Source organism: Heteronotia binoei, chromosome 8, assembly GCF_032191835.1.
Source record: "Heteronotia binoei isolate CCM8104 ecotype False Entrance Well chromosome 8, APGP_CSIRO_Hbin_v1, whole genome shotgun sequence".
Taxonomy (NCBI): Eukaryota; Metazoa; Chordata; class Lepidosauria; order Squamata; family Gekkonidae; genus Heteronotia; species Heteronotia binoei.
Genome location: NC_083230.1, coordinates 95,398,644 through 95,416,069, shown reverse-complemented (window position 1 = coordinate 95,416,069; position 17,426 = coordinate 95,398,644). Strand labels below are relative to the sequence as shown.

General features: G+C 46.4%; 1 protein-coding gene across 1 annotated transcript in view; it reads left to right on the top strand.

Moving 5' to 3' along the window:
* Nucleotides 1-10,381: 10,381 nt before the first annotated feature.
* LOC132576491 (cystine/glutamate transporter-like) overlaps nucleotides 10,382-17,426 on the top strand; it is a 51,294-nt gene continuing 44,249 nt past the window's right edge. Inside the window, exon 1 of the mRNA XM_060245667.1 lies at nucleotides 10,382-10,500. The gene's annotated coding sequence lies outside the window, so the exon portion shown is untranslated. The remainder of the gene's footprint in view (nucleotides 10,501-17,426) is intronic.

Genomic DNA, 17,426 nt, shown 5'->3' with positions numbered 1-17,426 from the left:
AGTTTTAGAACAAATAATCAGTCCGTGAGCATTTGTTGTGATTACAAAGGGCCAGCATGAGTTTCTCAACAAGAAGTCATATCAGACTAACCGTATCTCTTTCTTTCAAGACAGTCACTATCTTGCTGGATCTTGTTGATAAAATGTGGTTTGGATCCTATTACTTTTAGGTGGTCTGTAACTGGTTGACAGATCACACCCAAAGAGTGCTTTTGAATGGTTCTTGGAGAGGAGTGATAAGTGGAGTGCCTCAAAGATCTGTCCTGGGACCTGTTTTGTTCAACATCTTTATAAATTATTTGGATGACGGAATAGAAGAAATGCTTATTAAATTTGCAGATTACACTAAATTGGGAGGGCTAGCAAATATAGTAGAAGACAAGAGTCAGGATACAGGATGATCTTGACAAGCTGGAAAACTGGACTAAAACAAATAAAATGAATGTTAACAGGGACAAATGTAAAGTTTTGCATTTAGGTAGGGAAAAACCAGGGCTTTTTTGTAGAAAAAGCCCAGCAGGAACTCATTTGCATATTAGGCCATACTCCTTTACATCACCATGGTTTCACACAGACTTTTTGGTAGAAAAAGCACAACAGGAACTCATTTGCATATTAGGCCACACACCCTGACACCAAGCCAGCTGGAACTGCCACCAAGCCAGCCAGAACTGTGTTCCTACTCAAAAAAAGCCCTGGGAAAAACCAATGCATAATTATAGGATGGGAGAGACTTGTCTTGGCAGTAGGTTGTGCAAAAAGGATCTAGGGGTCTTAGTGGACCATACACTGAATATGAGTCAGCAGTGTGATGCAGTAGTTAAAAAGGCAAATGCAATTTTGGGCTTTATCAGCAGAAGTAGTTTCCAGATCATGCAAAGTGATGGTATCCTCACCTAGAGTATTGTGTTCAGTTTGGGGCACCACAGTTTAAGAAATATGTAGTTTAAGAAGCTGGAACATGTCCAGAGGAGGGCCTTGAAGAAGGTGAGGGGTCTGGAGACCAAATCCTATGAGGAAAGGCTGAAGGAGCTGGGTATGTTTAGTCTGGAGAGGAAATGACTGAGAGGTAATATGATCACCATCTTCAAATACTTGAAGGGCTGTCATGGTGTAGAGTTGTTTTCTGTTGCCCCAGAAGGTCAGACCAGAACCAATGGGTTGAAATTAAATCACAAGAGTTTTCAACTAAACATTAGGAGGAACTTCCTGACAGATCAGTTCCTCAGTGGAACAGGCTTCCTTGGGAGGTGGTGGGCTCTTCAATTTTGAAGGTTTTTAAACAGAGGCTACATGGCCATCTGACAGCAATGCTGATTCTGTTAAGTTGGGTGCCAAACTACAAAGCAGGGAAGTGCAACACAATACCAATAGGTATCATAACTCCAAATAATGAAAAGTGCTATGCAAATGCTATAGAATTGTATAATGATTTTTCAAATATATGTCAAAACATCTCATAAGATGTGTTCCAGTATTACAGTAAAAATACAGTCCACAATAAAGTGCAGAAATCTTCACTGTGTTTCCTGTGTCTATAAATCCACAAGGAATGCCAAGCGAAGGAGTAAAAAATCCCACAGTTCATTCAGACATGTCATGAGCCCTGAGGAGAGGGAGCTGGAAAGGTTAACAAACCAGAAAGAACTGGAGCTGAAGAAGCAACAGCTGGCCCATAAATCACTCTCCCCACATTCCACATTGACAATCAGTCTCCTCCAAGCTCTCCCCCTCCCATCTCAAGAATGTGGAGCCGTCTTCAGAAAAGCCTCTCAGAACGCAGGCACGAGGCATGCCAATGCTTCAGAGCTCTTAGCCCCGAATTCTAGGAGAATTATGGCCACCCAGGGAGCAGGCTGATTGAGGCACCCATATAACTCACACCCGGGACTTGGCAATCTCGTGGAAGCAACAAGTTGATTCTCTGGCTTGCATCCATGCTCCTTCTTGATTCCAGTCATGACTGGTTTGAACTCCTTGGCACCCTGACCCAGGGCTGCCAATCCCCAGGTGGGGGCAGGAGATCCCCTGGTTTGAAGGCCCTCCCTCCGCTTCAGGGTCATCAGAAAGCAGGGGGAGGGGAGGGAAATGTCTGCTGGGAACTCATGATTCCCTAAGGAGGCTTATTCCCATAGAAAATAATAGAGAATTGATCTGCGGGTATCTGGGGCTCTGGGGCCCCTGTTTTTTTTAGGTAGAAGCACCAGGTTTTCAGTATAGCATCCAGTGGCTCTCCCCAATATACTCCCTAAGTTTCAAAATGATTGGACCAGGGGGTCCAATTCTATGAGCCCCCAAAGAAGGTGCCCCTATCCTTCATTATTTCCTATGGAAGGAAGGTATTTAAAAGGTGTGCGGTCCCTTGAAATGTGATGGCCAGAACTCCCTTGGAGTTCAATTATGCTTGTCACACCCTTGCTCCTGGCTCCACCCCCAATGTCTCCTGGATCCACCCCCAAAGTCCCCAGATATTTAATGAATTGGATTTGGCAACCCTACCCTGACCCTTTGGCTTTGGACACTGTCTTCTGCTTCTGGTTTGCGATTTTGCTGTGGTGACTCGGCTCCTGTTTGATTTCCCGAACTTTGACCTTGGACCAGCTTTGGACTCCTGCCTGCCTGCGCCCTGAGAACGTGATAAGAGAATTCATTCAAAGGGCTTGCTATCTTAAAGCACTTCATCAAGGGATAATTTATGGTAATCCTGAGTCTTCTGTTCTTATGCCAAGCATACCAAGTCTAGAGCCCCAGGGTTGCCATATGCCAGCTCCTGTAGCTTGCCAGTATGTCAGCAGCTGGAAGGAGAAAAAGAAAATAAAAAATGTTATTTGCTGATGGCATTTTGTCCCTTCTGGGAAAAACAGGAAGTGATGCCAGGCCTTTCTAGGAATCAATGGGAACAAGTCTAACAATTCCTAGAGAGGCAATATGCTGTTTCCAGGTTTTTATTGGAAGTGACATAATACCATCACTTGACAGCACCTCCTCATGTCCTTGTTCCTTTGGACTCCTGCTAGTCGCCAGCCAATGGCTGGCAACTCTACTGCCCCCACACCATTCCACATTGCTGTCTGGTTACTATGCAATTGTCCTGCATGGATTTAAAAGACATAAGTTTTTGCTCATGAGGATAAAAATACAGCAGGACAATGTAATTGTTCTGCAACCCATTATGAAAAGTTCAACATGTAAGGCTGTAAAATGGTTAGAGCACTGGCTGGACTAAGAGGTAAGAGCCCTGAGTCACCGGCTTCCACTGTGCAATGAAATTCACAGGGTGACTTTAGACCATTCTCTCTTTTTATAAACCTAATCTCCCTCAAAGGATTGTTGTGTGGACAAAATTGGGGGGGTGGGGGGAAAGATCATGTACACCGCCCTAGGTTCCTTGGAGGATGAGCAAAATAAATATCAAATAAATTTAAGGCACCGTAATGTTTAAGTGTCTGCATGCATATGCATTTGAAACAAGGTGCACTCTCTCACCCACAGAGACTGAATTCATAGATACCCTGGGGAAGGAGTTCTGCCTTGAAGAATGACATTTTAAACTAGCTTCCCTAGCAAAATGTTAACAAGCCTCCCCAAAGGGAAAAAATAGGATCACAATAAGGACAGGGATTTACACAGGACTGGGATCACTGTCACAGGAATTCACTGGTACAGGAGATGGTGGCAGCTACAAGCACAGTCAGCTTCAAGAGGGGATTGGATAAACACATGGAGCAGAGATCTATCAGTGGCTATTAGCCACAGAGTATTGATGGAACTCTGTCTGGGGCAGTGATGCTCTGTATTCTCGGTGCTTGGTGTGCGGGGGGGACAACAGTGGCAGGGCTTCTAGTGTCCTAGCCCCACTAGTGGGCCTCCTAATGGCACCTGGGTTTTTTTGTGTGTGACAGAGTGTTGGACGGGATGGCCTGATCCAACATGACTTCTCTTATGTTGATATGTTCTAATCAGAGAACTAGGACCATCCCAGAAGAACAGGGAGAGGTGGATATAAAGGTTGTTAATTTCAGAGTGGGAAATTCCTGGAAATCTGGGGGTGGAGCCTGGGGAACAGGTTGTGGAGAGGAAGGAGCTCAGCATGGTATAATGCCATAGAGCCCACTCTTCCAAGCTGCCGTTTTCTCCAAGGGAAACGATCTCTGCAATCCAGAAAAAGGTTTTAATTCCAGGAGATCTCCAGGTGCCATCTGGAGGTTGGCAAGCGTAGCTGCCAAGGCTGGTCATGTTGCCTTATGCAATCAGAAAAGAAATGCTGTTCATCGGAAGATCAATCTCTCGGCTTGGCTTCGCGAACGAAGATTTAAGAAGGGTGCAATAGTCCACGTCTGCTGCAGGCTCGCTGGTGGCTGACAAGACCAATGCGGGACAGGCAGGTCCGGCCACAGTGGCTGCAGGGAAAAGTCTGATTTAGGGTTGGTGCTGTAGCAGTGCGATTCTTCCTCAATCTCCTTTTGTCCTCAAGACCAGCTATGCGTGCGTTCTCAAAAGAAGAGACAGCCTGGTGGATGGTGTGCCTCCATGCTTTGCGATCTGAGGCTACTTCAGACCACTGGTGATGGTTGATGCGACAGGTGCCAAGGGATTTCTTCAAGGAGTCCTTGTACCTCTTCTTTGGTGCCCCTCTATTTCGATGGCCGGTGGAGAGTTTGCCATACAGGGCAATCTTGGGAAGGCGGTGGTTTTCCATCCTAGAAATGTATTTATTTTTTTATTTTTTTATTTGGGATTTATATCCCGCCCTTCCCACAAGTGGCTCAGGGCGGCTTCCAGTGATAGATCCAACAAAATTACAGTATTTAAACATATAAAGGGATCAGCATTTAAAACAGATAAAAACAGATAAAACCATGGTTATCAATAAATATTAATAAATATTAATAAATATGCCCTGCCCAGCGCAGCTGCGTCTTCAACAGCAGTGCCTCGATGCTGGTAACCTCCGCCCGCTTGAGAACTTCAGTGTTGGTCACAAAGTCACTCCAGTGGATGTTGAGGATGGTGCGAAGGCAGCGCTGATGAAAGCGCTCGAGGAGTCGCAGGTGATGACGGTATAAAACCCACGATTCGGAGCCGTAGATGAGGGTTGTCATCACAACCGCTTTTTAAACATTGATCTTTGTGCCTTTTTTCAGATGCTTGTTGCTCCACACTCTTTTGTGCAGTCGGCCAAAGGCACGGTTTGCCTTTGCCAGCCTGTTGTCAATCTCCTTGTCGATCTTAGCATCTGAGGAGATGATGCACCCCAGGTAGCTGAACTGCTGGGCTGTCTTCAGAACTGATTCACCCACAGTGATGCAGGGAGGGTGATAATCTTCCTGGGGTGCAGGCTGGTGGAGAACTTCTGTCTTCTTCAGACTAACTTCTAGGCCGAATAGCTTGGCAGCCTCTGCAAAGCAGGACGTCATATGCTGCAGAGCTGATACCGAGTGGGAGACGAGTGCAGCATCATCAGCAAACAGTAGCTCTCGGATGAGTTTTTCCATTGTCTTGGAGTGGGCCTTTAGTCGCCTCAGGTTGAACAGGCTGCCATCGGTGCGATAGCGGATGTAGACACCATCGTCATCATCTAGATCTACTGCGGCTCTTTGAAGCATCATGCTAAAGAAGATCGTAAAGAGAGTTGGCGCGAGAACGCAGCCTTGCTTTACACCTGTGCCTATTGGGAAGGTCTCCGAGAGGTCGTTGCAGTGTCTGACTTGGCCTCGCTGGTCTTCGTGTAGCTGGATGATCATGCTGAGGAACCTTGGGGGACATCCTAAGCGTTCCAAGATTTGCCACAGGCCTTTCCTGCTAACGGTATCGAAAGCTTTGGTAAGGTCGACAAAAGTCACATACAGAGCCTTGTTCTGTTCCCTGCATTTCTCTTGGAGCTGCCTGAGAACAAATACCATGTCGGTGGTGCTCCTGTTAGCTCTGAAGCCGCACTGGCTCTCTGGGAGGAGTTCTTCTGCAATGGTGGGCACCAGTCTGTTCAGGAGTATTCTGGCAAGGATTTTGCCTGCGATGGAGAGCAGGGTTATCCCCCGGTAGTTGGAGCAGTCTGACTTTTCCCCTTTGTTCTTGTATAGGGTGATGATGATTGCATCGCGAAAGTCCCGTGGTAATTTGCCTTGTTCCCAGCAGGTGACAAGTACTTTGTGAAGTGAGCTATGTAGTACTGTGCCCCCATGCTTCCAGATCTCTGGTGGAATTCCATCAACTCCCGCTGCCTTGCCACTTTTCAGTTGCTTGATGGCTTTAACAGTCTCTTCTAGAGTGGGGATCTCATCCAACTCTGTTTTCACTGGTTGAAGTGGGGTGAGCTGATTTGCTGAATCTTGAACTATGCGGTTGGCACTGAAGAGAACCTGAAAATACTCCGACCACCGGTTCAATATGGATGCCTTGTCTGTGAGGAGCACTTGGCCGTCTGCACTATGCAATGGACTCTGAGTCTGATATGATGGACCATATACTGCCTTCAGGGCTTCGTAGAACCCTCTTAAATCACCAGTGTCTGCACACAGCTGGGTTCTCTCAGCAAGCTTGGTCCACCACTCGTTCTGAATGTCTCGAAGCTTGCGCTGGAGGTTGCTACATACAGCGCGAAAGGTTGCTTTTTTCCCAGGACAGGAGGGCTGAGCAAGATGTGCTTGGTAGGCAGATCGCTTTTTCGCCAGTAAATCTTGGATCTCTTGATTGTTCTCATCAAACCAGTCCTTGTTCTTCCTTGTGGAGAACCCGAGGACTTCTTCAGAGATCTGCAGGACAGTAGTTTTTAGGTGTTCCCAGAGTGCTTCTGGAGAAGGGTCTGTGGGGCAACTGGGGTCCTCAATTCTTGACTGGAGTTTTGCCTGGAAGGCAGCTTTAACTTCGGCTGACTGGAGACTGCCAACCTGAAACTTCCTCCGAGGGATACCTCCTCTCCTGGGTGTGGGTTTAAAGTGAAGACGGAGATTGCAGCGAACAAGACGATGATCCGTATGACATTCTGCACTGGGCATTACTCGGGTGTGTAAGACATCTTGAAGGTCTCTCTGGCGCACCAGAATGTAGTCGATAAGGTGCCAGTGCTTGGACCGTGGGTGCATCCAGGTTGTCTTCAGACTGTTCTTCTGCTGGAAGATAGTGTTGGTGATGGTGAGCTGGTGCTCCATGCAGAATTCTATCAGGAGGCGCCCGTTGTCATTGCAGTTGCCAATGCTGTGTTTGCCAAGTACTCCTTTCCAGGCTTCCGAGTCTTTACCTACTCTGGCATTGAAGTCGCCAAGGATGATCACCTTGTCCTCTGTAGGGGTCTTCTGTACGAGGTTGCGTAGATCAGCATAGAACTTGTTCTTTTCTGCAGGATCTGCTTGAAGGGTTGGGGCATACACACTGAAGAGTGTTGCATGCTGCTTGTTTTGAAGTGGGAGGCGCATGGACATGATGCGATCTGAGTGACCTGTTGGCAGGTTTTCGAGTTTGGAGGCAATGACCATGAAGCCAACGCCAGAAAGGCGGCTCTCAGCCTTTGATTTACCTGACCAGTAGAGGGTATAGCCAGCACCGTGTTCTTGAAGACTACCTTCCTCAGGGAAACGGACCTCACTGAGAGGGCTCAAAAAAGGCACATTTCATTTGAAACTATGTTAGGGTTGCCAGCTTCCAGGTGGGGCTCAGAGATCTCTGGAATTACAGCTGATCTCCAGACTACAAAGATTAGTCCCCCTGGAAAATACAACTTCAGAGGGCAAGCTCTATGGCAGGAGTGTCAAGCATGTGGCTCAGGGGCCCAATCAGGCCCCCAGAGGGCTCCTATCAGCCCCCCTGAGCAACTGGCTGTCATCTGCTTCCTTCTCCCTCTCTCTTGCTTCCTTCTGTATCACAGCTTACTTTGAAAGGCTTGCTCAGTCACACAGGAGCTACAGAGGAAGGAAGGGGGAGGCAGAGCTTGCTTTGCCAGGCTCTCAATCACACAGAAGCACTACTGAGCCAAGCCTCTCTTCCTTCTGTTGGCTGAGGCTCCTTCCCATCCTTGTCCCCTGGGGAAGGAAAGAAAGAGCCAGAGCTTCCTTTGCCCAGTTCCCTGGATCCCATGGGAAAAATACAAAGAAAGCACCTTTAAGACCAATGAGCTAATGTTTTAAGCATGTTTTCTTTTAATTTTATTTTTAAAAAATCTTCAATTGTGTCCTTTATAAAGTTTATATCTCTGCTACCTAATCTTAAATAGGTACACACTTGGCCTGGCCTGACATGGCCCAGCCTGGCCCGACAAGGTCTCATTTATGTCAGATCAAGCCCTCATAACAAATGAGTTTGGCAGCCCTGTTCTATGGTATCAGACCCCTCTAAGGTCTCTCTCCTCCCCAAACCCCAACCTCTCCAGGTTCCACCTCCAAAATCTCCAGGAATTTTCCCCACCCAAAGTTGGGAACCCTAAGCTGTGTTTTTGCTAAAATGTTCCTGTTTTTCAGGTCTCATATGAGCCTCTCTTTGTGGACTTGGTACAGGGAACTCTAAATATGCAGTGACCTTCTGACTCCATGCTGGTTTTCTGGGGAAGCATTTTTCAGGATGAGATGGCCAGCGCTTTCATTCTCTAAACAAAGTTGAACTGAAAATACCTTTTTACATTTGAACACAGAACCTCAGAGAGATGTGTTGATTTTCTCTCAGCTCACGTCCTGGAGGCCTGGAGCGTTGTTTGCCTTTCAGTAAAGGAGCAGCACCTCTTCCAGAGATCTAGTTGGCAAAGTTTAAAAACGCATGTCAGCTCTCTATCACGCTGAAGGGAACTGCAATCAGTGAACTTAAGTACCCACAGTGTGTATTTTCTTCTTCTTCTTCTTTTTAATACTTAGACTCAGAGGTCATTTTGTAGAAAAATAGGTGGTGGAGCTCATCCAGGGATTGTTATGCTGCTGCACATACTATTCAATGGACAAGGAGGTGGAACTCTCAGAAGGAGGTGGAACTCTCAGAAAGGTTCAGGAGCTACTCTTCTGTGAGCTCCCACTGAATCTGAGGACTGCTTAGATTCAAAATCCATGTGATGCTGCCAACACCTCAGGGTAGGGTTGCCAATCCCCAGGTGGGGGCAGGGGATTTCCCAACTTGGAGGCCCTCCCTGAGCTTCAGGGTCATCAGAAAGCAGGGGGTGGGGAGGGAAATGTCTGCTGGGAACTCTATTATTCCCTGTGGAGACTGATTACCATAGAAAATAATGGAAAATTGATCTGTGGGTATCTGGGGTTCTGGGGGGCTGTTTTTTGAGGTAGAGGCACCACATTTTTAGTATAGCATCCAGTGCCTCTCCCCAAAATACCCCTCAAGTTTCAAAAAGATTGGAACAGGGGGTCTAATTCTATGAGCCCCAAAAGAAGGTACCCCATCCTTCATTATTTCCTATGGAAGGAAGGGATTTAAAAGGTGTGCTGTCCCTTTAAATGTGATGGCCAGAACCCCCTTTGGAGTTCATTTATGCTTGTCATACCCTTGCTCCTGGCTCCACCCCCAAAGTCTCCTGGCTCCACCCCAAAGTCCCCAGATATTTCTTGAATTGGACTTGGCAACCCTACCTCAGGGTCCAGATCAAAGTCCTGCTCTGCCTGATATTGGTGTCACTGAAGGGTGGGCTCAGCCTTGTTTGTCAAACAAATAATGTGCTTGAGGAAATATTGAATTCAGACTTAACTTGGCTGTGTGAGAAAACCACCCTGTTGGATAGACGGTCCTTATCACGCTAACATCGATCCTGGCTCACTGGACATTCACCTTTAGAAGGTGGTGGCCTCTGGAGGCCAAAGTTCTCTTATTTTGAGTTCTATTTATAATTCAGTTAATTAAGGTCAGAGGCTAATGAACCAACTCATTCTCAGAATAGGGCAGTTCTAGGAACCAAAGAACAGTGCAAAGGGATTCGTCCAGTTGACCCTCAATGATCCTTCTAACTTGATGCAGACAGCTCTAGTACATGATCTTGTTTTTTATTTAATGTTTCTTTAGGTGTTTTTCTGGAAACTTTTCTGGGAATTATGTTGCCTTTCGTTATAATACATTTCAAGACCATAGCTGGATATCTCTTCTTGCATGAGATGAGAATGGTGGATCAAAAAACAACACCTCCAAGCATGATAGCAAGATGATCTAGCAATTTATTGACAACTTTTTCCAGTAAAGCTAGAATTAGAAGGGAAGTATTCGAAGCCCATGTCCTTGGCGCTATTCAGCACACCCATTGTTTTTTGCTAAGTAATTTCATTGCTCTTTGCCTCCATTTCATCATCTATCAGTCAAACAAGAAAAATTGTATTTATCTCTCCTTCACAAGGCTTTGCTAGTTAACATTTATGTAGTGCTCAGAAGAGGGCAGGTTCTCCGTTCAGGACTGGTGGTGGTGGGGGACCTGTTTGTGTCAGAGATGATGGCACTGACAAATTTAGTTTTTTGAAACAAGCCAAGGAGAAAATGGAATGATATTGTAAGATGTTTAACTTTGATGCTTTGGTGGTGACCTGGAATCAGGTAAGTCAGTTTGCCTCCCCCGCCTTCTTTTTCTCCTTGGGGTTTTGGGTTTCTTTCATCTGAATAATAAGATATGAACATCAGTGGCTATTAGCCACAGGGTATTGATGGAACTCTTTGTCTGGGGCAGTGATGTTTTGTATTCTTGGTGCTGGGGGGGCAACAGTGGGAGGGCCTCTAGTGTCCTGGCCCCACTGATGGATCTCCTGATGGTACCTGGTTTTTTTAGCCACTGTGTGACACAGAGCGTTCGACTGGATGGGCCATTGGCCTGATCCAACATGGTTTCTCTCTCATGTTCTTAACACAAGTTACAATGGTTTAACACAGAGAGCCAGGTTCAATTTCCTACTCAGTAATGAAACTGACTGATTGGTTTTGGCCAAATCACTGCCTCTCTAAGTGGCCTTCAACCCTGAAACCCACCTGCTGGGTTGCAAATCCTTGTGGTGGTGGAAAGTACCCTCAAGTCACAGCTAAATTATGGCAACCCCTTAGGGTTTTCAAAGCAAGAGACCATCAGAGGCAGTTTGCAATTGCTTGGCTCCACATCACGATCTTGGTATTCTTGGTGATCTCCTATCCAAATACTAACCAGGGTTAAACGTGTTTAGCTTCCAAGACCTGACAAAATTAGGCTAATCCAGGACTGGCCAAACACACAGAATAAACATCAGATGCCTGAGAGCTGCAAGACATTAACAAATATTACACACACATCTTTATTAAAACTCTTAATACTTTCTTTGCATGGAAAGATAAAAGACATATGCATGCACTTCACAACATGACCATGTTAGAGGGAGACTGAAAAAACACACACCAAAAGCTGGGAATAACAGTCCCCATAAGACCAGCTGGGAATAACAGTCCCCATAGAGAAAGGTCAGGAATTATTTTCTGGCACCAGTGAGAGAAGGAAACTCATATGTGCCATATAAATCACTGACCACTGTTTGCATCATCATGCATCTCTCTTTGCTTTGACACCAAGGTTAGTAAATACAGCTGCTACAAGACCTGTGAAAGTAAGGAGGAACCCTGCATCGTGGTCTTTAATTCCATCCCTCCTTCTAGTGGCTCCCACAGCTCTTGAACTCTCTTTTCCTACTCTGGTCTCTGGGCAACCTCTGTGGTGAAGGAACATAAGAACATAAGAGAAGCCATGTTGGATCAGGCCAACGGCCCATCAAGTCCAACACTCTGTGTCACACAGTGGCAAAAAATGTTATATACACACATACACTGTGGCTAATAGCCACTGATGGACCTGTGCTCCATACACTGTGGCTAATAGCCACTGATGGACCTGTGCTCCATATTTTTATCTAAACCCCTCTTGAAGGTGGCTATACTTGTGGCCGCCACCACCTCCTGTGGCAGTGAATTCCACATGTTAATCACCCTTTGGGTGAAGAAGTACTTCCTTTTATCCGTCTTAACCTGTCTGCTCAGCAATTTCATCGAATGCCCACGAGTTCTTGTATTGTGAGAAAGGGAGAAAAGTACTTCTTTCTCTACTTTCTCCATTCCATGCATTATCTTGTAAACCTCTATCATGTCACCCCGCAGTCGACGTTTCTCCAAGCTAAAGAGTCCCAAGCGTTTCAACCTTTCTTCATAGGGAAAGTGCTCCAGCCCTTTAATCATTCTAGTTGCCCTTCTCTGCACCTTCTCTAAAGCTATAATATCCTTTTTGAGGTGCGGCGACCAGAACTGCACACAGTACTCCAAATGAGACCGCACCATCGATTTATACAGGGGCATTATGATACTGGCTGATTTGTTTTCAATTCCCTTCCTAATAATTCCCAGCATGGCATTGGCCTTTTTTATTGCAAACGCACACTGTCTTGACACTTTCAGTGAGTTATCTATCATGACCCCAAGATCTCTCTCTTGATCAGTCTCTGCCAGTTCACACCCCATCAACTTGTATTTGTAGCTGGGATTCTTAGCCCCAATGTGCATTACTTTGCACTTGGCCACATTGAACCGCATCTGCCACGTTGACGCCCACTCACCCAGCCTCAACAGATCCCTTTGGAGTTCCTCACAATCCTCTCTGGTTCTCACCACCCTGAACAATTTAGTGTCATCCGCAAACTTGGCCACTTCACTGCTCACTCCGAACTCTAAATCATTTATGAACAAGTTAAAAAGCATGGGACCCAGTACCGAGCCCTGCGGCACCCCACTGCTTACCGTCCTCCACTGCGAAGACTGCCCATTTATACTCACTCTCTGCTTCCTATTACTCAGCCAGTTTTTGATCCACAAGAGGACCTGTCCTTTTACTCCATGATTCTCAAGCTTTCTAAGGAGCCTTTGATGAGGAACTTTATCAAAAGCTTTCTGGAAGTCAAGGTAAACAACATCTATCGGGTCTCCTTTGTCCACATGTTTGTTCACCCCCTCAAAGAAATGCAACAGGTTAGTGAGGCAAGATCTTCCCTTGCAGAACCCATGGAGAACCCATGGAGAAGGAGAAGAGCTTGCAAGCCTGCCAATTCCCCCTCCTTCTCCACTTCACACACGGTGGAAAGAGTTTCCTACCTATAAGTCAGTGCTCAGAGGTTGACTGAGGTCCTGATGCTAAGCATGCTTACTTGAGAGTAAGCCTGCATTAAGTTCCTCCTTGACCTCCTTGACCTCCGGGAGCTGCACAATATGTGTGAAAGAGCCGCATGTGGCTCTCAGCCACATCCCACTCTGTTTGGGAAGGCCTCCTAACTTTCAGGAACAGCTTTTCCTGTAGTGAGAAAGATGGGATAGTCCTATGGCAACAAGGTTATTGGGATTCTATCTTCTGCCTTCCCCAGTAGCCAGTAGGTACCTTTGGGAAATTCTGAGCGGAATGGGAATTGCCTCCCCCCCCTCCCCTTCTCTTTTACAGGGGTCATTTTGTAAAAAAAAAATAGGTGGCAGAGCTCATTAACATAAGTCATTAGCATGTGCTCCCCCTCGCTCCTTTCTTGCATCAGGTTGCTTTTGGCTTGAGGGGGGGGCATATGCTAATGAGTTATGTTAATGAGCTTTGCCATCTATTTTTTTTACAAAATGACCCCTGTAAAAGAGAAATCTTAGGTTCTGTGCTTGTCCATTTAAGTGCTCCTGATAGGCTTTCTGTATGGAAATTAGGCAACAAGTCGCACACAGTTGAGCTTCAAATAACAATCTGGGAAGGGTTTAAAAGAATAGTAAATAGCATTTCAGAGGGTTAGAAAAAGAAAAACGTGCTTTCCCAGCCGCAACTTGTACTTTTGGCTTATTTTGTAATAAATGGATAACAGCTGAGCAGCTAGGAGGCCAGCAGCGGTGAGGCACCCAGCAGAGATCCATCTAGAGGAGGAGATTTGTTTGGAATGAGAAATTGTGGCCCTCTGCTAAGCCAGTACCTCTAAATTGGAGATTAACAGTTGTATAAGCTTTCCCTTGGAGCTGGGTCTGTGATGAGAGGTGAGTAGTTTGCAGAGACTTCGGAGATTGTTAAAGAGAATTAGGGTTGCAAAGTACTTGGAGGGAAAAAAAATATCATCGTGATGGAGGCTTAATGGGGTGTTGTTTATCAAGTGATGTGAATTACTTCCATGCCATGGAAAGCTCAGCTGCCTATTTACATGCATTAAGACTTTCCACAATGTACGTTTTTCTCCACGTCTGTTGGCATCCCTGTTTCAGGTGCAAAGTCATGCAGGAAGTCACTGAGCTAGAATTGAGAAGAAATGCCAGGATCTATCCTGCAGGCAATCACTTGCTCCAGAAAGTTCAGGCTGTTGTTAAAGACATGGGAAAGGGCTAGGGATGCCAGCCTCCAGGTGAAATCTGGGGATTGCCTGCAATTACAGATCTGCAATGTGGATCCTGTGAATTTAGGAGGAGGTATTTGTGAATTTCCTGTATTGAGCTGGAGGTTGGACTAGATGACCCTGGATGTCCCTTCCAACTATGATTCTATGATTCTACAGTTTGTCTCCAGACTACAGAGATCAGTTATTCTGTAGAAAACTGATGCTTTGAAGGTAGAATTTGTGGCTTTGTACCCCACGGAGGTCCCTGACCTCCTCAGCCTCCACCCCCAAATCTCCAGGAGTTTCCCAGCCTGCAACTGGCAATCCTACACCTTCTGTCCCCCACCGCTGGCTAGGGGCAACCTGGTGATCCTAGGCAAGGTAGCTGTTTCAGGTTAACTGGCAGACCTTGCCAGGTAAGTAGTCTGTCAGAATGCATTCTTACAAGAAATGCTAAGGGTTTAACCTATTGCTTTCTTTCTTGGAAGTACACCTGACTGCACTCAGTAAGACTTATTCTTGAGTGTTTAAGATGAGAACATGCTTTTTTTGACTTGGGGCACAATTGTGGTAATGGAAATGAGTAAGCTGGAAAGTGTTGTTGAAACCATATGTGTGTGTTAGTTAATGGAGATTTTTGATTTGCTTCACATAAATGGGAAATGTGAAAGGCATCTCAGAGGAGTATCACTGTGGAGTTTCCCCAGAATGTATTAGCTTTCCTGTATATTTTTATTTATGATTTACTTGATTTATACTCTGCCTTTCTCCTAAATGGGAGTCCAGGAAGTTTATGTAGTTCTTCTCTCCTCCACTTTATCCTCACAACAACCCTATAGGGTAGGTCAGGCTACAATCATGTGCTGTACGCAATTCTAGAGGGTCAGAATGAAAGAGAGGTTATAGTAAGTGGGTTCAAGACAGAGTAAAGCTTGATCTCCCCCCCACCCCCTGAAGACTGAGTTGCCAGTCTGGTTGGAGCGGTAATGGAGCAACGGGGGGAAAAAGGGTGTTATATTGTCCTCCAAAGTTTCCTGCCTTTTCTCAGAGTGCATGAAAGTAACCTCCCACCTCAAATTGTTACTGATTCCAAGTAGGATTTTTCTTTTCTTATCTGTGTTAAAAATTCCTGGTTCAGATCTTGGGGAGAGATCATTGTTGAGCAGTGGATTGCACATTTTGCATGCATTAAACTCCCAGGTCAGTTCCTGGCACTTCCAGCTTAGGGGGTGTCAAGTTTCAGGACTGATAAAAGCTCCTGCTTCAGACCTTGGAGAGCAGTATGGCAGCTTTGTAGGTTTTAATACATACCTCCATGCTCCATGTTAAAAGGAACATGGGATGTGACAGGAGCCATTTTGTAGAAAAATAGGTGGCAGAGCTCATTAGCATAACTAATTAGCATATGCAGCCACCCTTAGCCAAAACTAACCTGGTGTAAAAAAGCAGAGCCCCAGGCGAGTGAAGCCTGCTTGAGCTGGGTAGCTGCTAGAGATCCAGCCCGCCCAAGCAGGACTTGCTCTCCTGGGGCTCTTCTAAGCCCCGCCCCCCCCCCCCCCCCGTCAAAAGGCCAGAAAGCCACCCACTGCCCAAAATCAAAGAAGATGATATTGGATTTATGTCCCGCCCTATACTCTGAATCTCAGAGTCTCAGAGCGGTCACAATCTCCTCTACCTTCCCCCCCCCCCACAACAGACACCCTGTGAAGTAGGTGGGGCTGAGAGAGCTTTTTACAGCAGCTGCCCTTTCAAGGACAACTCCTGTGAAAGCTATGGCTGACCCAAGGCCATTCCAGCAGGTGTAAGTGGAAGAGTGCGGAATCTGCCAGATAAAAGTCTGTGCACTTAACCACTACACCAAACTGACTCTCTGGTGAAGAAGTGGAGAAAGGGTGGCATAGGGCTTCTCCAGGGGTTAATCAGGGATGCTGGGGGTGTGGCAAAGCCCCTGGTGGCTGGCTGGCTGGCTGCCCACTCTCATAATCCAGGGATTGTTATGTAGCTGCACCTACTATTCAATGGAGAAGGTAGGTAGGTGGGGAGGAGGGGGAACTGTCAGAAAGGTTCAGGAGCTGTGTTCCTGTGAGCTCCTGCTGAATGAAGCCTGGGATGTGACAAACCCAAGAAGAGTCCAGCTGAATCAGACAAGGGAATCCGTTTAGCCCATTGTCTTTTCAGACACTTTCTGGAAGCCCATGAGAAATATATGAAGGAACATGCCTTCTCTTGATGTTTGTCCCCTAGCCACTGATATTTAGCATGCAATAGCAGAATGTAGAAATTCTGTTTAGCTGTTATAGACAACTAGGAACAAGGTCCATTGTAGTGAAAATTTCAATGGGCTATAGAATGAGGCTGTGGGTGACTGCCCCTCCACCCTTGCTGCCTTCCCACCTACTCACCAAAGTGGAGGCATTCACTCCCCCAACCTTGATGTTTTTCCACTCATCCAAGGTGGCCATTTTCTGTAGGGAAATTGACTTCAGCTTTCCATCTCTTTCTCCCACCCTGCAGCCGCTACCTAGGAGAAGTACAGTCTTTCTCCACAGTGTGGACCAGAGCAGCTCACTTCACTCTCCTCTCCCCCTTTTGATCTGTATGATAACCTGTGAGGTAGGTTAAATTGAAAGCCTGTGAGTGGTCTGAAATCACAGCATAGATCAAAGCAGGAGGAAAGCAACCTCAGCAGGGTATAAGGACACATCCATCCTGCAAAGCAGCCATTTTCTCCAGGGGACCTGATCTCTGCCATCTGAAGAGCAGTTGTAGTTCTGAGTGATCTCCAGCCCTCACCTGGAGATTGGCAGCAATGTTTGTTGGAGGAAATGGCTGGTTTGGAGAGTGGAGTCTATGGCATTGTACCTGTCTGTGGCGCCACTACCTCCATGCTCCACCCCTCAAATCTCCAGGAATTTTCCAACCTGGAGCTGGCAACCCTATCTCCTTCCCAGCAGCAGTAGCAAGAAGCCAGGCATGTAGGGTAGCTGACCACCAGGTGGAGCCTGAAGATCTCCTGGTATCACAGCTGAACTCTGGACAACAGATCTGTCTCCCCCTAGAGAAAATAACTGCCTTGGAGGGTGGACTATGGCATTATATTCAGCTGAAGCCTCTCCCTTCCTCAAACTCCACCAC